Source organism: Rhinoderma darwinii, chromosome 4, assembly GCF_050947455.1.
Source record: "Rhinoderma darwinii isolate aRhiDar2 chromosome 4, aRhiDar2.hap1, whole genome shotgun sequence".
Lineage (NCBI taxonomy): Eukaryota > Metazoa > Chordata > Amphibia > Anura > Rhinodermatidae > Rhinoderma > Rhinoderma darwinii.
This window is the reverse complement of record NC_134690.1, coordinates 129,678,434-129,700,264: the sequence shown is the minus strand read 5'-3', so window position 1 is coordinate 129,700,264 and position 21,831 is coordinate 129,678,434.

The following is a 21,831-nucleotide window of genomic DNA, read 5'->3' as shown; positions in this document are numbered from 1 at the left end:
TAGGCCACTCCATGACCTTAATGTGCTTCTTTTTGAGCCACTCCTTTGTTGCCTTGGCTGTATGTTTCGGGTCATTGTCATGCTGGAAGACCCAGCCACGAGCCATTTTTAATGTCCTGGTGGAGGGAAGGAGGTTGTCACTCAGGATTTGACGGTACATGGCTCCATCCATTCTCCCATTGATGCGGTGAAGTAGTCCTGTGCCCATAGCAGAGAAACACCCCCAAAACATAATGTTTCCACCTCCATGCTTGACAGTGGGGACGGTGTTCTTTGGGTCATAGGCAGCATTTCTCTACCTCCAAAACACGGCGAGTTGAGTTAATGCCAAAGAGCTCAATTTTAGTCTCATCTGACCACAGCACCTTCTCCCAATCACTCTCAGAATCATCCAGATGTTCATTTGCAAACTTCAGACGGGCCTGTACATGTGCCTTCTTGAGCAGGGGGACCTTGCGGGCACTGCAGTATTTTAATCCATTACGGCGTAATGTGTTACCAATGGTTTTCTTGCTAACTGTGGTCCCAGCTGCCTTGAGCTCATTAACAAGTTCCCCCGTGTAGTTTTTTTTTTTTTTGTATAAACTCTTTTTATTGAAAGTAGACATACATAACATTTTAATACATATTGTTTTACATGTTTTCTTGAGTTACATAGTACATTAACACTGTTTATCAGTGAGCCATCACATCTTATCATCTCATGCCAATTTACATACTATGTTCGCGTAAATAATGTGTTTCTTTTCATGACCAAGCTTGTGTCTACTAGTGTTCGGAACAAATAATGAACGGACATACATACATTAAAAGAAACAAAGAACATGTGAACCACTGTGATCATGTCTCAGATATAAACCGCAGATATCATTTGTTTATTTACGGACCAGATTGCAATGTTAATAAGCAAGTATAGCTCTATTTCCTATCTTCTATCTATGTTTACTATTTGCCTCCTTGTGTCCTTTCATATTTCCAAACTTTATTTCTACAATTTGTCCCTATAATCTATCCAGGGCTGCCATATATTTAAGAAGGAACTTCTATTTTTGTTTTCCCACGCAGCTAATTCTTCCAACCTGCAGATCTGGTGTACTTTAATCAAAAGTTGCGCTCTAGTAGGAGGGAGTGTCTTTTTCCATTGAGCTGGGATCAGTAACTTTGCTGCAGATATTAAATAAGTGGGTAGATTTTTTGTTGAAGGCGAGAAATCTTTAATAGGTAACCAAAGCAACACTAATTCTTTCGTGAGGTTTATTGAGATCGAGCACACATCTCTGATTAAAGTTTCCACTTCTTTCCAAAAATCTTGAATTTTCGCACATAACCACCAAATATGTGACATATTACCTATTTCTTTATTACATCTCCAGCATGTGTTCACTGATAAGACTGATATACTGTGTAAGAATTCAGGTGTTCTGTACCACCGTGTGAGTATTTTATATGAATTTTCCTGTACTCTCATGCATCTCGAAAAACCGTGGGAGTGTCTCAGTATAATAGATCTCTCTTTTTCAGAGAATCTACAGTCAAATTCTTTCTCCCAAGCATACACAAAATTCGGAACATTATTTGTCATATTAGTTATTAGTTCTTTATATATTTTGGAAATAGATTTTTTGGGAGTTGTGGGGAACAGTATATAATTTTCTAACCAAGTCGGTTCTGATTTTCTCTCTTTTGCTAACGATTTCAACTTCTGACATGTGTGTGTAAAATCCAGTGTTTGTATATCATTTGGTTGCGGTATGTGTAATTCTCTGTGTAATTGCTTTAAAGATGGTAGCTCAGTTTGTTCGAAGAGCCTCGCTATTTTTATGGGGTGCAGCTGTGACCATGTCTCTGGAATCCGAGAGCAGTTTTTGTCGACTACACATGGTGCTATAGATAAAGGCATCAGAGTTGAGTACATATTCTCCTGTAGATGTAAGGCCGAGGAAGTTTGACATGTCTTAATTAGTCCCCTAGTCATGTCACTCTGAATCACTGTTCTGGGGGGTAATTGTGACTTTACCCACAAATAAGATACCATGTTATTACCTAAAGAATTTCTTTCTATATCAACATGTGGCAGAGATATATTTTTGTTTGTTAATTGTGTCCATCTCCCTAGTTGTATAGCTCTATAATAAGTATTTAGATCCGGGAATGACAACCCCCCTTCTCCTTTTTTCCTTATTAATTGTGCGTATGCAATTCTAGGGCGTTTTTTATTCCATAAGAACTCCATGAATAATCTTTTAAATCTAGAAAAGTAATACTTTGGTACATCAATGGGCAAGGATTGTAAAATGTAAAGAATTTGAGGTATGACAAAGGCTTTAATCAGGTTTTTCCTACCTAGCATTGTCATAAATGGTATTTTCAGTTTTGCCAAAAATTTTTTAATTTTGTAGTATATTGGATTATAATTTCTATCAAACAGCATGTTTGGGTTCGCTGTAATTTTTAAACCTAAATATTTTAGTTCAGACTTTGGCCATTTAAAGGGAGACTTTGTACTGACCGCTAGAAATAAATTATGTGGTAGTGATACATTAAGCGCTTCTGATTTGTCATAATTGATTTTAAAGTTAGATACTTGACCAAATTCTTCAAAGATCCGTAAAATGTTTGGAAGCGCTTCTAGGGGATTAGTTATATAAATTAGTAAATCGTCAGCAAAGGCAGCTGTTTTATGTTCAAAATTCCCTACTTGAAGTCCCTTAATTTTAGAAGTTTGTCTTATTTTTAATAATAAAGTTTCCATTACCAGTATGAACAAGGTAGGGGATAATGGACATCCTTGGCGTGTTCCATTTCCAATAGGGAAGGGGGCTGAAAAGACGCCATTCACTTGTATTCTTGCTGAGGGGTTCTTATATAAGGAGAAGATTGCATCAATAAATTGTTGCGGGAAGCCAAATTTGTGTAGAACCGCTTTTAAATAAGGCCAGTCGATCCGGTCAAATGCTTTTTCTGCATCCGTGCCGAGAAGCATTAGCGGAATTTTATGTTGTTTTGCATAGAACAAGGCTTGAATGGTTCTAGTAGTGTTGAACTTCCCTTCTCGTCCAGGCACAAATCCCACTTGTTCCACTCCTATCAGTTTGGCCAGAAAGAAACTTATTCTTGTCGCTAATATTTTTGCCCACCATTTTAAATCTGTATTTAACAGTGAGATGGGTCTATAATTACCGCATCTTTCCAGGTCCCTCCCCTCCTTAGGGATTATTGTGATATTTGCTGCTAATGTTTGCATTGGGAATTGCGTTCCTTTCAAAACATCATTACATACCGACATAAAATAAGGTAATAAGGTTTGTTTAAATTTTTTAAAGTAGATTATCGGGAGACCATCTGGTCCGGGACTTTTCCCATTTGGAATTGAGCTCAGGCATTTTTCTATTTCCTCTAAAGTGAATGGTGCAATTAACGAAGATTTTTCCTCTTCTGTTAGGGATGGGGTCTCAATTGACTTCAAAAAATTCCCTACCAAATTAGCCCTAGAATCTTCCTTATTTTGTTCACTTGTATCTAGGTTATATAGCCCTTCATAATATTTCCTGAATTCTTGAGCTATTTGGGCTGTCTTTGTGACTTTCTTGTTTACGTTGTCTCGTATAGTTGATATAAATGTTTTCCTTCTCTGCTGTTTAATAAGATTTGACATCATTTTATTTCCCTTATCTCCGTGTGCATATGTTTTATATTTTAGTAGCTGCAGGGATTTCGCTGTTCTTACATTCAATATATTCTTCAATTTTTGTCTGAGGTTCTGTAGTTCTATCTGATTAGCTTTCAATTGCGATTTCTTATGTACTGCTTCTAAGTAGGATATTTGGTTTAACACTTCGTTTATTAGTTGAGATCTCTGTTTCTTTACTCTCGAGCCCAAGGCTATTAATTCTCCTCTCACAAACGCCTTATGTGTCTCCCATAATACAGGTCTAGATATGAGAGGATCATCATTAAAAGCAAAGAATTCTTTCATTTTACTTTCAATTGAAGCTACATCTGTATTATTTTCTAATAGTGTGTCGTTTAATCTCCAATTCCACTCCCTGACAGGTAATTCTGTCAAAGTTATCTTAACAGAAATCGGGGCATGATCGGAGACCGTAATGTTCCCAATTGTGGAAGCACATATTTGGGGTAAATATTGTTTAGGTAGAAACAGATAATCTAAGCGATGGTACGAATCGTGTGGGTTAGAGTAGAAGGTGTAATCTCTCATAGATGGGTGTTGTAGTCTCCATACGTCTATTAATTGGAATTTGTTTAGCATGACTTTAAGACGTCTCAAGTTTCTGTGGGCAACAGGTGAAACTTTGGAAGAGGAATCCATAAGCGGGTCTAAAGTCAGGTTAAAGTCTCCCCCTAATACTACTAGACCCTCGAAAAAGGGTTGCAATAAACGCATAATTTTCAGTAACCATTGCGCCTGTCTCACGTTCGGTGCATAGAGGTTTACTAACGTTACTTTCCTACCGGAAATAGAACCTTTTATGAAGATATATCTACCTAATGGATCTACTTGTGAAGTTTCCAGGGTAAATGGTATAGTATTTCGTATTCCAATTGAAACGCCTCTAGAGGCCGCACTATGAGTGCAATGATACCATTTGTCATATGTTTTGGTATGGATTGCAGGGATCTTGTTTGTTTTAAAGTGTGTTTCCTGCAAGAAGACCAAATCGGCATCTTCTCGTCTCATTAAGTTGAATATTTGGCTTCTTTTTTGCGGGATATTCAATCCTTTAACATTAAAAGATACTATTTTGCACGAAGCCATCTATTTACCTCATTGCGAGACAGGCGCAGTATTATCCAAGCACGATCACAGTTCAAACTTAACAACTCATATACAAATACATTTTCAAACTCTTCTTCTATATCCTGCTCTCCTTGTCTAGTTGAGTTTAGTAATATGTCAAGATATAGAGTTAAACATATTTTAATGACCATATAGAGACAGAACTTCTCCCTGGTCACTGTTTGCCTCTCCTCACTAGAACAACAAGAAAGCAAGGAAAAACAGGAGGGGGGGGTAAGCATAGCGCCACCAGATATAAATTCCCCCTCCAGAATCTTTAGTAGCATATTAAACAATCTTTACGGTAAAGAACAGCTCCTCCTCTCTTTATGCTAAACTGAATGCAACATCTTTTTTCCTACAGGGATATTTTAGTACAGCCATTTTACATTTTCTCATCCACTTATATTTATATAATGCCATGAAATAAAATGGCGTAATCTTGAAAAAGTATGGAAAGAGATAAAATGGGTGAGATATAGATAAAACATATTTTGACATCACTCACGCATCTTCTAATTTCACCGCTTCTGTAGTAATGAGAAAATTATATTATCACAAAACGTCCTTCTGTCCAAGTCAAGTGTCTCGAGGTCTGAAATCGGACGTTTGTTGTTTCTTATTCCTTGGAGACTTCAATCTAGAGGCTCTCTGCCATTCCTCTTGTGTCGGTAGAGCCGGAAAATTTGTATCCATCTGTGCCGGTAGCCAGGACGGGATGTCAATTGGTTGTATTTCCGTCTTCTCCCAGAATTTCGTCAAATCTTCTGGAGCTCGAATGGAGATTTGCCGTCCATCTTTTATGGTAGCTAACCCGAACGGATATAGCCATCTCACAGGTAATTTATTAGCTCTCAATTTATCCGTGACAGGTTTCAAAATTCTCCTCTTTGCAAGGGTACTAGGAGCAAGATCTTGAAAAAATAATAATTTGGATTCTTCGTACTGAAAGTCTCCTTTTTCTCTCGCTGCTTTCAACAAACATGCCGTATCCACAAAACTCAGCAGTCCGCAAATTATATCTCTTGGAGGTTCATGCAGTGCAGGTTTTGGTCTCAGAGCTCTGTGTACACGCTCTATCACCATTGTAGCGGCTCTTTCTTGCCCCACTAGTTCCACAAAAATTTGATTCGTCACCTGTTGCAGCTCTTCTCCTGTTGTCAGTTCGGAAAGGCCTCTAATTCTTATATTCCGTCTTCTGCTACGATTTTCTTGATCCTCTATCATCAGGTGCGTATTATTAATGTGGAGTTGATGTGATGCAAGCGTCGTATTAATCGCAGCACTATGCTCCAAGATGGAGGACTGGGCCTCTTCCAACGCATCCACTCTGTGCCCAATTTGTCTGATGTCGTTTTTGATATCCGCTAATTCTTGCATTATCGGTGAGACCGCCTGTGTCAGGGCTTTCTTAAAATATGACCTCGACAAAGTATCTCTACTTCTTGCCGTATCCGAGTATGTTGTCGAGCTTTCTCCATCGGAGTCGTCATCTCCGGCCTCTTCTGCTTGGCACTCCAGCGCCATTTTTGCCGGGGCCGTGAGTTTTTTCCTCAGAAATTTATCCATTTCAGGTTGTTGTTTCCCCTGTTTTGCCAGACCAGGAGATTCTTTGTATTTATCTTTAGAGGTTCTCACCATTTTGTCGCTGTTTTATCGCTGTATACCGCTTAAAAGCTGTTGTTTCTGGAGGTGAAGTGAGGAGCCCTTAAGTTAAGCGTCCATCACAATGCGCGGTAACTCCGCCCCCCCCCCCGTGTAGTTTTTGGCTGAGCTCTCACCTTTCTCAGGATCAAGGATACCCCACGAGGTGAGATTTTGCATGGAGCCCCAGATCAATGTCGATTGACAGTCATTTTGTATGTCTTCCATTTTCTTACTATTGCACCAACAGTTGTCTCCTCACCCAGCGTCTTACTTATGGTTTTGTAGCCCATTCCAGCCTTGTGCAGGTCTATGATCTTGTCCCTGATATCCTTAGAAAGCTCTTTGGTCTTGCCCATGTTGTAGAGGTTAGAGTCAGACTGATTAATTCAGTCTGTGGACCGGAGTCTTTTATACAGGTGACCATTTAAGACAACTGTCTTTAATGCAGACACCAAGTTGATTTGGAGCGTGTAACTGGTCTGGAGGAGGCTGAACTCTTAATGGTTGGTAGGGGATCAAATACTTATTTATCTGTGCACAATGCAAATAAATATATATAATTTTGACAATGTGATTTTCTGTTTTTTTTTTAAATATAATCTATCTCTCACTGGTAAAATTAACCTAGCCTAAAAATTCTAGACTGTTCATGTCTTTGACAGTGGGCAAACTTACAAAATCAGCAAGGGATCAAATACTTATTTCCTTCACTGTATGTATGACATATAGTATTATGATAACAATTTTTCTAATAAGTATAAATAAAAATACAAATACATACCAAGAGGAGATTGTTTGGAAAATAGGATAATAATGGTATAATAATATGTTAATAATAATACAGATGCTAAGATACAGTTGCTAAGACAAGGGATATTATTAAATTGACAATGGGATGATAGGTATAAATAAAAGTACATGCCAAGGGGAGATTGTTTGGAAAACAGGACAGTTGCTAAGATACAGTTGCTAGGACAAGGGATATTATTAAATTGACAATGGGATAGGGGAATAGAATTGCGGAATTAATCTAATGCAGATTCTGTGATGTTGTTAAGCCCATTTGGATGTAAGGTCCCCAACTTATAAATCCAGAAATTCTCCCTCTGTTTTAGTCTGGTAAATCTGTCAGATAGTTCACACGGTATGCTTTCAATGGGAGTGACTGTCAAAACATCAAAGTTGCATTTATGTTTCAGAGCGCAATGTCGGGATACGCTATGTTTCGGATAACCATTTTTAACATTAAACCTATGTTTATTAATCCTATCTCTAAGGGTTTGGGTTGTGTGACCCACATATTGGAGGTTGCATGTGCATTGTAATAGGTAGACCACATAGCTGCTACCGCAATTCAAAAAGCTTTTTATTGCGAAACTTTCATTAGTCACCACGGAGGTAAAATTAGAAATCTTGGTATTGATACTCAAACAACATAGGCATCTTGTTTTCACACAACGGAAAGAGCCATAGGTAGTCAAAGGTGTTTTACAGGGGTGCTGTTGGACAGTGCGCAATTTGCTGGGGGCAATAAGGTTCCTCAAAGTTTTCGCCCTCCTATTGGTAATCTTGGGTTTGGCTGGAATAAGATCTTTCATGTATTGGTCATTAGTGAGAATGTGCCAATGTTTTTGCAATGTGGAGCTGATCAGTCTACTCCCTTTATTGAAGGTAGTAATAAAATTGCATCTAAAATCACCTGATTTATTTGTGGCAATGGTTAGAGGGTTTAGGCAATCGAGTTGTGTCAGTGATTTTGCTCTGGTCTCAGCGCCTTTAATCAGGCTAGAGGGGAAGTTTCTTTCTTTGAACCTTTTCCTCAATACGTTACATTCTTTTTGAAAATCTAAGTTATGGGAACAATTTTTTCTAATCCTCTTGAACTGGCCAAAGGGTACATTCTTTAGCCAAGGTGGGTAGTGGGCACTCCTGAGGTTCAGATAGCTGTTAACATCAACCCCTTTGAAGTGGTTAACACGCGGCCCTTTTTATCAATTGTGAGATCCAAGAAGTCAATTTTGCTGACAGAGCACTCATGTGAAAAAAAGATTCCAAAGGTGGTGTCATTTAGGTGTTTCATGAGATGGGTGATCATGGTTAGATCACCTTTTATGATGAATATAAGGTCGTCTATATAACGCTTATAGAAGATGATATTGTCTTTATATATATGATCACCAAAAATGTATATGTCTTCAAAAGCTCCCATTTACAAAGTAGCGTATGATGGGGCAAAACGTGATCCCATCGCACAACCTTTAATCTGTCTAAAAAACTTTCCTTCGAAAGTGAAGATATTATGAGTGAGTATGAAATCAATGCTTTTTATTAAAAAATTGATTTGATTGTTCGGGAGACGTGTATCTGTGATCAGAAATGACAAAATTGCCTCTGTTTCTAAATCATGTGGAATGTTAGTATACAAGGATGATAAGTCCGCAGTTAAAAACCAGAGGTCAGTTAGATCATGAGTGGATTATAGCGCAAATAATTCCCTAATGAGATGTGTGGAGTCTCTTAGGTAAGATGGTAATTTGATGATGAAAGGTTGGAGATGCATGTCAATGAAGTGGGACAAATTACTGGTAAGTGACCCAATTTCTGAAATGATCGGTCGGCCTGGGGGGTTGGATAAGGATTTATGGATTTTAGGCAAATGGTATAGGAAAGGGATAGTGGGAAATGGAACAGTTAAGAATGATTTTTCTTTCTTACTCAAAATGTTGTCTTGAAATGCTTCCTCAATGTGTGTTTTGTATTTATTTAGAAATGAAGGGATGGGATTAGACTGCAGTCTCTCATAATAGTTAGTGTCTGACAATAGTCTGTAAGCTTCATTGACATAATCGATGCGGTCCTGTATGATAATACCGCCCCCCTTGTCGGCTGATCGTATAATAATTTGCTGATTTTTTTGTATATTTTTGAGGGAGATGCGTTCTGATTTGGTGAGATTGTCTGTCATGATGAGTGGTTTTTCAATTGTTTTAAAGTCGTTACTGACCAGATTAAAAAAGGTTCTTAAGGCAGGTCCCCGATGGTGTAGTGGATAGAAAGAAGATTTTGGGCATACATCAACTCTGACAGGCGTGGGTGAACTTGGACGTATGTCGGGAACAGGCGGAATAACGGAAGGGGAGATTGCGAAATGTCGCAGCAAGGTTAATTTGCGTATGAACCTATTTAGGTCCATAAAAATTTCAAAGCCATTAGGCGTCGTTGTTGGACAAAAAGAGAGGCCCTTGTATAATAGGCTAATTTCGTCATTACTGAGTTTGTATGTGGATAAGTTGAATAATTTTGCTGTCTCTGTTTGTGTTTTTTGGGGAGGTGAGGGAAACTTAGATCTACCCCCTCTACACCCTCTGGTTCTACTTCTAATTTTCTTTTTGACGTGACTTTTTGGATTTTTGGGAAGAAGGCCGTTAGGGTCCTGGGTTTCTGACTTTTTAGTATAGGCAGAAGGACGTCCCGTGTGTGGGAACTTGGGGTGATCGGGGGCATGGTGAACTGTGAGGGGAGTCCTAAAAAATATACCGTGGCAATAGTATTGTCAAATGTAGGTCCTAACTCGTCTATGGTTACATTTTAAACCGTTGGAAGTGCATCTGGGACTATGTTGTCATGTAAGGATAAATGTAGAAGAGAGGGGGGAAAAGGTGACACAATGTTGCTTTCAATGGAGTCGTTAAAATGTGGAGAGTTTGGTGGGGTATCAGGGATTAAGTTAAAAAGTTTAAGATGTGCATCCAAATTATGGGCCTTGAAAGCATGTAGGGGTATTTGGCCCAAAGCGATGGAATTTGGCATGTGTGAAACAGGATTCGTGGTGGGGATGGAAATGGCGGAACTATTCGGGGCTACATTTGTTATGGGGTTATGGTTATGGGAGACACTAATTTGGATATTGGTTGCATTTTTGTTGTGATTCTTATTTGTATTTACAACGGGAGCGATGTCACCATTAGCATAACGTTTGGGAGCAGATCGTTTGAAATAATTAAATGCATTATTGCGAAGGGGAGTATCTGGGGGTTTCTTGTAGGGTTCATGCAATGTGCCTATGGTGCGCTGGGGTTTGGATGTCCTGTCATCTAATTTGTTCTCTGCATAGTCAGTTCTGTCCCTTCTCAGTTTTTTCATTTTCTTTGAAATTGTGTCTCTCTCAAAGACATGAAGGCGTTCCATAGTGGTTAGTTTTTATCACAACCAAGCAGCGCCTACAGTATCCCTCTTTTTTATTTTGTTTCTGTGCATTTTCCATGTAGGTGTAATGACGGGGGTGGGGAGACAGACAAGTGAGCCCTAATCTACCCGCCGCTCAGTCCCTGCCTACTTGCAACGACCCGCCCTAGGCGACGGGGTACAACTGGGCGATGGTCCCTACGCTCAATAAGTACACGACAGACAAACAGACAAGGGTACACAGAGCTAGGGGGAGAAAGGGGCAGTTGCCCACGGCAACACCGTGAGCAACAAGAGAAGTGAACAAGCCGAGTCAAACCAGGAGAGTACGAGGTGCCAAACGCAGAGCAGGAGAGTAGTCAGCAAGCCGGGGTCAATATGAAGCAAGGACAATAGTACAAGAAGCTGCAGCAGGGCCAGGAAACCAAACGAGAAGAATCACAAGCAAAGGAGGAACAGGAAAGGCAGGTATAAATAGACAGAGGGCGGGAGCTAGCTACGTCTGGCCAGGCTATGATAGGTTCTCCCACTCCTAAGCCTACCACCCTGAGTGGTGGAAGATGGAGTCAGTCTCACAGACATAGAAGCAGGTGCAGACTGATTATCTATGGGCTTTAACACAGAAGCTGTGCCTGGCAGATCCTTTACAGTAGGGCAACTCCTTAGGGTGTTTGCATTTGGGGATCGGTGGCAGCTTACTCCGCATTGCATTTACCTACCAGTATTTGCATTTTGGAAGGGGAAGCAACTTTCCACGAAAAATCTCACATCTTCTATACTCCATTCTGGCGCCGTGTCCTTTTGTGTTGGAATTGTTTAGAGAACATGGAGATGCAGGTTACTTGTTTGGTCATCTTAATTCTTGGCAATCCTAAAAGTTATATGTTTCCTGAAGATTAATCATTGACATACACACATGGCCAGCACACTCAGAGCATATATATTGGATAACTGTAAAATTCATTATCTTAATCAGATTTCTCTGCAGTGCTGACCACCAGGGATATGTGCTATTATAATATCTTCACTTAAAGGGAACCTGTCACCAGAATTTCACCTATTGAACTCACCCCTCGCTGGCCACTGCTGTAAAAAGTTAATTGCCAGTATCCCCTCTCCTAAACTCCTTCTCCAACCGCAAATAACAGTCTGCAAACATTTTTTTACCTTTTATGGTAATAATCTGGCAGTCTCGTTCATTCCTCTTCTTATGCCCACCCACCGCCGAAAACTGCCCCACCCTGAGTGCCAAAATCTTGTCTGAGATAGCGCATATGAGCCCCTCATGTATGGTCTGATACGTCCGGGCCTCAAATCTAGTTTCTGCGCATGCGCCGCTATGGTGTCCTGTTGGGAACATGCACCAGTACAGGACATTGATGCACAAGCCTGGTATTTTGTGTGTGCTGGGGGAAGGTGAGGTGCTGTCAATCAAAAGTAAGGAGGTGGCGTAAACTCGGAAAGGCTTGAGGAATGAAGATCTGACTCTTTTCAAATGAATATATGACTCTTATTCTCATTAGCATATGGCAGAGGAAAACAAAAAAAAAATGGAATACTAAAGGTTCAGAGACTACTTAGAAAATAATTATAGGTTACATAAAAAAAAAATGTCACCCACTTCCACCAGGTATTGATGGTTTAAACAGTGAAATGCTGGTGACAGGTTCCCTTTAACCTATATGTGGTATGGGTTTGAACAAGGTAATTCACACACATGTACGGCAAGGTATGTACAGAGAAGTGGGACTCAGGACCCCTTAGTCTGAGAATCACATTTGTAAGGTCATCCTTAGTGCCATCTATGGTTATTTCTATTGGTGGTGCATCCATATATCATATAGTGCCATATAATGCTCAAACAATTCTGGCATACTGCCAATATATACAATAAACAAATGTGACCTCATAAAACTACTGTACCATGTCTAAATAATACTACTATACAGCTATTTCAAATTAAGGGACTACTTTTGCCAAAGGGTTAGTTCACTCAGTGTTTTATAACTCAAAAACTTGGGCTAAACCACCCCCTATTGATTTCAATGGGAGGCAGAGGTGTTTTTCTTCTTGGGCGGCTTTCGGCTGCTCGCAGAAAAAAAAGTAGGCATGCTCTTTCTTTGAGCAGTTTCCGCCTCTGACCTACCATCGAAATCAATGGAAGGCAGAAAACCTGCAGTGCTACTTTCGGAGTGCTCTTTGCTGCGTTTTTTTGTCTGCGGTTATTGCATTAGATTCAACGGCTGCGGGCAATAAAATGCCGCAAAAAACGTGGAAAGAAGCGTCAGCTCGAAGTTCAAAATCTGAAAATCTACAGTTCAAAATCTGCAGTTTTTTTGTGCCTGCGAAAAACTCTGTGAACTAAGCCAAACAGATCAAAGAGCGTGGTTTCACTGTGAATCTCAAACCCGGTGAAAACGTTAGCCATCTCTAGTCTACATCATTTGTAACTTTCACATTTTTGTACACTGTTATTTTCAAATGTCTAGAAAAAACTGCAGTTGAGTTGTAAAGTTGAAGAACGTTCCGCCGACAATTTCATGTATATGGGGAATACCCAACTGTCTTCCAGTGTCAGCCATCAGGTGAAACTGGGATTGGACAGGTTCACTCCTAATGTTTGCCTGAAATAAGACTAACTGCTTAATTTTCTCTCTTTATACAAGTATCATGACCATTTCGCTGAGACGAACACACAACAGCTGATCACATTGGGTTTCTTTTCAAGAATTTACGTATTTTACAGGATTTCTATATAATTGGTATCTAAATCACATATGTCAGTGCCTTTAGAATGAAAAATTTTGACAGTGTATGAAATTTATCTTTGACCAAGAAACATCAGTGTAGAGAGGTAAAATGTCTCTCTAAGATCATTGAAGTCTAAAAACAGTCTCAATAAGCAATTTAGCAATTGTAATCATACTAGAGACATACACACTGTTTGCATCACTTTAATTAACCAATAACTGCATAACTTGTCCAGTCCACCAATTACTAACTTAAATGGACACTAACTTTTCAAACAACTTATGCAAATCTGCTAGTATGCCTGATATAGATCAACATTGTAATTTACTTACTGTTAAATGTTGGTTTTTTTATCCATATAAATTCTGTGTGATGTTACTGCCACTAGGTGTCTAACTTCCTGTAATCTTCTGTCCACCCCATGTTGTCAAACAAAGTCCATCCCTGCTTACAGAGCAGAATTGAATGGCTGCAGAAGGTGGGGGTATCTCTCTTTAAAGTCTACCTATGCAAGTCTGAGAAAGGGGAGGGGGAGCAGAAGTAGAGAGCAGAAGGGGAGTGAGTCAGACACAGACAGCTGCATACAAGTCTATGGAATAGGGAGGGACGAGCAGAAGAAGGAAGCAGAGAGTGAGTGAGTCAGCATTAGACTTACTGCATACAAGTCTATGGAGAGGGGGAGGGAGAGCAGGGGGAGGAAGCAGCAGCTGAGTGAGAAAAACACAGGCTGCTGGTAAGATTTCTATTTTACCCCAGTGCTGTATTCTGAGTCACACTTGTCCGTACTGCTGTATAATCTCCTCCATGCTGCTGCAGCTTCTTTATACATAGTCGAGTCACATTATTATGACCATCAGCTAAAATCCAGAGTAACCACCGTGTGCAGCACGGACAGCAGCTAGACGGGCTGGGAGTGACTCAATAAGGTGCTCATAGGTTGTCTCAGGTATCTGGAGCCATGCTGACTGCAGTGCATCCCACATTTGCTGGAGGGTGCATGGGGGAGTATCCATAGAGCGAACCAGACGATCAAGATCGTCCCACAGGTGCTCAATTGGGTTCAAGTCTGGTGAATTAGGGAGCCATGGAAGTACCTGGAAGTCTTGGTCCTGCTCTTCCAACCACTGTCGGACATTTCTAGTAGTGTGACATGTCGCATTGTCTTGATGGAAGATTCTATCTGCCCCAGGGAAGACAAACAGAATGTATGGGTGGACGTGATCTGCAACCATCGATTCAGAGTGCCTTCCACATGGATGAGTGGGCCCAGAGAATGCCATGAAAAAAATCCTCAGACCATAACGCTGCCGCTACCAGCTTGTGTTCTTCCAGCAATGGTTGCAGGGTGCTTGTTCGTCTGACAGGCCAATGTCTATCCGTTCGATGAAGAAGAAAACGTGACTCATTACTTCCTTCATGCCGACACCAAAAGTAGAAGGTGATCATAATATAATAGGTCATAATATAATAATGTGACTCGACTATGTATGCGATAGATAGAGATGGGAGAACAGGATTCTCCTCTTCTATGTGTGCAGTGTATAGAAGACATGTAAGCTGTTAGGCATTGCCCACTAGCTCAGACAACGGAGAATTAGAGATAGAGCCTGCAGAGGGAAAATCTGCTATGTTCACACGGAGTATTTTGGGGGAGGAATATCTGCCTCAAAATTCCGTTTGGAACTTTGAGGCAGATATTCCTCTCCCTGCACGCCGATTTTCGCGGCAATTATCGCGCCGTTTTTCGCCGGCGGCCATTGAGCGCCGCGGGCATAAAACAGCGAGATATACGCTTTCTCCTGCCTCCCATTGAAGTCAATGGGAGGTCGGAGGCGGAAGCGCCCGAAGATAGGGCATGTCGCTTCTTTTTCCCGCGAGGCAGTTTTACTGCTCGCGGGAAAAAGCCGCCGACGCCTCCCATTGAAATCAATGGGAGGCGTTCTCGGGCCGTTTCTGCCGAGTTTTGCGACGCGGTTTCCGCGTCAAAAAACTCGGCAAAAGACCCCGTGTGAACATAGCCAAAAAATGCAGAAGACCAGTCATATAATGGCCTGAAATACTGTTATTCTTCATGTACACACATATAACAGTTTATTCTGAAATGTCATTTGAATAGTTTGGTACAATTTAACCTATAGATGAACGGACATAAGTGAAGAGTCACGGTCATGTAGTAGTGATGTGCCTAAAAGTTTCCTGATCAGAGTTTAAAAAGTGGATCAAAGCCATACACATATTGTATTGTCAAGAAGGAATGTATCATTGCTATGAATTGTCTACATTCCATGATAAATCATGCTGTACTCTGGTTTTGTACTAGTCTGACTGTGATAAATGAAAGAATGTACTTTTGGACAAAACGAAGAGACAGAGACTTATTTTTTTGCTGAACCCCAATAAGAACTGATTTAATGTTCATACAGTGCGGAGAAATGTAATTCTTGGTATTAATTCCTGGTATTTATAGTGAGTTATATTAATGGATTTATACTGATATAATTTTATCTGCATTTATTCCTTAGTTATAAGAGAATGGACAGTATGCACAACCCGCCTGACCACCCTTATGACGGGAGTGCTTGTAGGGTGCTAGTGATGCTATCTGTCACGATGCGGGGTGTGGACCCACTGGGCCGTACCGCATAGCGGGATGGCAGCTGGCCAAACAAGTAAGTACAGAGTTCAATAGTTCAGCGAGGATACCTGAGGCAACGTAGACAGTAGCGAGGCAGGCACGTCCTGGACCAGGCGGCCGGAAGACGTCAGGTGAGGCGTAGCAAATCAAGCATAGACTGTAGCACAGCACGGCAACAGCACAGCACGGCAATAGAACTGGGTAACACGGAAACAGGATACGGGATACAGGAACAAGGTACACTGGGAAACTGAGAGACCATTAGCACAACAAACTATGGGTAACAAACAATGCTCTGGGCTAGATTGCAGACTTCCTGCAAAATGCGCGCACTGGCCCTTTAAGACCATGCACGCGCGGGCGCGCACACCCGCCGGAGGTAGTCTCGATGTCGGGAAGTGAGTGCCGGCGCCTCACAGGAGGACGACGCTGCATGCAGGTAAGATGTCCATGGCCACGACCGTCGAGGTTTAAGTCAGAACGACGGACCGTGGCCATAGACGTTACAGTATCTATGTAGTGTTTATAGCTCCCTCTGAGTATTTATGAACCTGATATTTTACCCTCTTAATTTATGACCTTAGCTTTCATAGTTTTTATTGTATAAGATCTGAGTTACAGTATAGGTCCTTAGCAGCTAACGGGTGCTGTATTATGGATTCGTACAATATGGATTTGTAACACAGTTATGTGCACAACCCTGGAGCTAATCAAAATAGAAGTCTAAAAATAAATAAATGGTAACTAATCTTTCAAAAAAACTTCTGACATGTCATAGTGACATGTAAAAAAAAAGGGGAAAAATAAAAGATATCCATCGCACTCACTGCAGCAGAAACTTCCCACTCAAAGGAAAAAGGGATGCAAATTCCATATGCAGAAATCCCGTCCGGATATTCCTTAAATAGTGCAGAAACTTGAGGACAGCAGCCGTGTGGCAAAATAGTAGTGGGGTTCCTTAGTTACACATCCCAGATATACAAAGACAAAAGCTACGTGTCGACCCCGCTTGAGTCTTTTTCAAGCATAAAAAACATGTGAACACAGTGGGTATAAATATACCTTCTAAAATGAGTACAGTCTATCTGTGATGGCATATAAGACAATCCTTCAAAACACAATACATTTAAATCAATCTCAGCGTTGACCAATTAAAAAAAAGAATAAAGTCTTACTCATGTGCATGCTGTTGGATGTCAGGGCTGCAACACAAGCAACTCATCTGTGCCTGCGTTGTTAATTAACCATTGCACATGCGCATGCAAATGAGGAGGAGGCAGATATACTATTAGCTTCACCATTGCGCAAGCGCAGCGGCCATCTTCATCATATAACTACGCATCGGTGGAGCTCGCAGTGTCCATATTAAGTTGGCAAGCAACCTGTTCCACCAATGACTTGTCTACATTTCATAGGGACACCAAAAAGTTATCCCTATATGCTATAATAAGACCAAATCAAACATATCTTAGAAAAATTCAAAATGACTTTATTGAAGTCAAACAGCACAGTTGATCAAGACACTTTAAAAATTAACACCCATAAAAACAATGTACAACAGTACAAAGAAAATGGACAGTGTTGAATATAGGGCAGGGCAAACAATGGTAGTATAATGCATACTATATCATAGACTATAAAGTATGTATCATGAGTATAAATATACTGATAACAATCACCACAGCAAAGGCCTGTAATATGACCACAAAAATTGTAAGGTAATAGTCATGGAAAAGAAAAATCACTAAGACCTCAAGATACGCATACCAAAAGACCCACCATGAGCCATTCCACTGCCACAACACTGTCAGAACACCCCAACGCGCGTTTCGCACTTGGCTTCACGCGTTGGGGTGTTCTGATAGGGGTCTCAAACTCGGCCGGGTAAGTGGGCCGCATATAGAAAAAATGGGAAGTTGACGGGCCGCATTACTTTCAAATTTGATACAATACAAAATCAATTAGTTATTTGAACTACTATAACACTATATTACTAGAATAATAATACTACATTACTATAATAATACTGCTAGGTTTAAAATTTGAGATATTTCTCCACGTGCTTATTTCAACAATCCAGCTTTCCAGTTTAAGTGTCGCTAAATGCAGTCCGGCGGCTCAGTTAGCACACTTGTCAAGATTGGGCAGCCCCTTTTTAGATAGTGCCGCAGTGCCCTCTGTGGATGCTGCCGCAGTGCCCTTTGTGGATGCTGCCACAGTGCCCTCTGTGAATGCTGCCGCAGTGCCCTCTGTGGATAATGCAACACACCCCTAGATAAGGCCACAGTGCCCTCTGTAGATAAGGCCACAGTGCCCTCTGTAGATAAGGCCACAGTGCCCTCTGTAGATAAGGCCACAGTGCCCGCTGTAGATAAGGCCACAGTGCCCGCTGTAGATAAGGCCACAGTGCTCGCTGTAGATAAGGCCAGTGCCCGCTGTAGGTAAGGCCACAGTGCCCGCTGTAGATAAGGTCACAGTGCCCTCTGTAGATAAGGCCACAGTGCCCTCTGTAGATAATGCAACACACCCCTACTAAAGACAGTGTCCCCTTCAGATACGGTCACACACCCACTTGTAGATAACGCCACAGTGCCCTCTGTAGAGGCTGCCACAGTGCCCTCTGTAGAGGCTGCCACAGTGCCCTCTGTAGAGGCTGCCACAGTGCCCTCTGTAGAGGCTGCCACAGTGCCCTCTGTAGAGGCTGCCCCAGTGCCCTCTGTAGAGGCTGCCCCAGTGCCCTCTGTAGAGGCTGCCCCAGTGCCCTCTGTAGAGGCTGCCCCAGTGCCCTCTGTAGAGTCTGCCCCAGTGCCCTCTGTAGAGGCTGCCCCAGAGATGTCAGGGGCTTGCCCAGAGCTGGAGTCCCAGGCAGAGCGCTAGTAGGCTCTTCCTGGGACTCCAGCTGTGCTCCTGACATCACTGGGACTCCTGCTCTGGGGTAGCCCCTGACATCATTTTCGATGTATGGACAGTGATGTTAGAGGCTTCCCCAGAGTCCCGGAGCAGAGCCGATAATAGCGCTCTGCCCGGGACTCCGCTCTGGGGAAGACCCTGACACACTGTCCATATATGGGCAGCGATGTCAGGGAATTCCACAGAGTCCCGGAGCAGAGCCGACACCAGCGCTCTGCTCGGGACTCCGGCTCTGGGGAAGCCCCAGACATCGCTGTTCATATGTGGACAGCGATGTCAGGGAATTCCACAGAGTCCAGGAGCAGAGCCGACACCAGCGCTCTGCTCCGCTCTGGGCAAGACCCTGACACACTGTCCATATATGGGCAGCGATGTCAGGGAATTCCACAGAGTCCCGGAGCAGAGCCGACACCAGCGCTCTGCTCGGGACTCCGGCTCTGGGGAAGCCCCAGACATCGCTGTTCATATGTGGACAGCGATGTCAGGGAATTCCAGAGTCTCGGAGCAGAGCTGATACTAGCGGCTCTGTGTCCCGCGGGCCGCAGATGACAGCCCCAGGGGCCGCATGCGGCCCGCGGGCCGCGTGCTTGAGACCCCTGGTCTATGATATAGTATGCATTATACTACCATTGTTTGCCCTGCCCTATATTCAACACTGTCCATTTTCTTTGTACTGTTGTACATTGTTTTTATGGGTGTTAATTTTTAAAGTGTCTTGATCAACTGTGCTGTTTGTCTTCAATAAAGTAATTTTGTATTTTTCTAAGATACGTTTGATTTGGTCTTATTATAGCATATAGGGATAACTTTTTGGTGTTTCTATGCATGGGGTCCCATATATGCAACTATACTCATTGATATATGACCTTGAATTTATAGGTATTCTTTTTTGGTTTAATTAAATGTCATAGGGGCCTGAACTAAAGGAACCAATGGAAGACGAATGTGATGCATATTATTTCTATAATATAGCGATGTAGGTATAGCCATATATGATGTGTAGGTTAGAATATCACCATGTTGCATTCTTTATCAAAAAGGTTATCCCTCCGGAGTATACAATTACTATTTTGTGCACAAGAAAGGAAAATCTATTGGACCTCTCTATTTTGTATTCCATTCTATATATTATATTGTAAAGGGGAAAAGAAGAAATATTAAATTGACACTACTGGGGTGCAAGCAACCTAAAGCAGCGCACCATTAACCACAGGGTGGTGATCATAGAGTATCATCGAGTGGAGTGAGCATAAACCCCTTAATAATAATGTATAATCCATACAATATAAATCTAGATATTTTTATATAGTCCTTTCGTCATCCATTGAAAAATCCCAATAATCAGGTTAGGACAATGAGGGTACATTCTTTTATTATTCATTATATCACATTAAAGAGTACCTTATCGTTCGACAGACTCAAAATATACGATATGATATGATAACTATAGTATTATTTATTTATAAAAAATACAGGATGTCCCCGGGGTGGAACCAAGTTAAAGCTTTACTAGCGATAATGGATATAAGCTATGAGACACGCCTTTATGAGTTTAGTTAGGGTGAAGCATCGTCCTGACATCCTCAAGCATATGTGCTGTGTCTACAAAAAATAAAAATATTTATTAACATTTTTACATAAACAAGTATTATCTATCCATTAAAAAAAAATAGAGGAGTAGGGGGGCGTGGCCCAACACAACTCTGTGAGGACGTGATTTTCAAAGCTCCTGAACTTCACATTGTAATCCCTGGGAATCCTGCTTCCACATTGCCCCAAAGTGCTCGATATTCCCATACTAAGTGTCAGCAGCAAAAGGGGAACGCTTTGACACCTTGATTAAGTTCGCCTGAACATTTTTGAAGTTACGGCCTAGCACCGCATGTGAAGCCGCGGCCTCGATTTTGGGACCGCCCCACCCGCGGCCTCACTCATTGCAGGAGACTTCACCGGAACCCTCAAGGAAAGGAGCCTCTGACCCCAACATCACTCTTGCCTGTAGATTCAGCGGTGCTGCAGAAATAATAACAGGAATAGCAGGTGAGGAAGAATTCTTTATTGTAAAAAACGCTCCCCACCCCACCCTCTTCTCTCTCCCATAGAAACTCACTCATAATGAAGGCCATCCAGCCATGCTGACCTGGCTTCATCTCTCTAGAGATCGTGCCAGCTGCAATTAACCCCTGAAGAGCAAGCACTCACCTTATACTTACCCCTGACGTATAGGAACAAAATAGGACCTCTGCCACAGGACCACTCTCTAGGAGTTCACCACTCCATATAATATACGGTCATCAAGGGCCATTCACCCAATTTTTTCTTCTTTACATGCTGAGAGAATTCTTGCAAGCCTAAAAATGTAAAGAGATGTTGACCAGATTCATTCTACATCAAGTGTCTGCTGCAACTTATATCCCCGTGATTATTTTTTTTACGCTTATAACAGGGCTCTGTTCTAATTTTCTAAGTCAGGGCATTAGATCTTTGACTGTCATATCTACTGTTTTTTTTACTCTTATGCCTGACGTGACAGACTATCCAATATGTACCATTCTCCCTACTTCAGTGGCGCAACACTAGAGAGATTATATTTGTAAACCATTCTACTATGAACATGGTGAAAATAGGCCCCAAAAACCTGGGCTCACTACAATGTCCTCAATCTCAAACTACTCAAGCTGTTATGGATACATTTCTGAAAAAACATGGAGGGAAACCCTCTCAGTCAAAACCGCCCTCTCCAATATGTGAAATCGCAACGTGGGGAGATTCAGCATCTGAACATCAAAATGAAGACAAAGCTACTAAAGAGGAGAGAGAACTACCTGTCTCAATGTCTTTTATCAAAAGAATTCTATCACAAGCTCTTGAACCCATAGCAAATAACTTAACAGAAATCAAACAG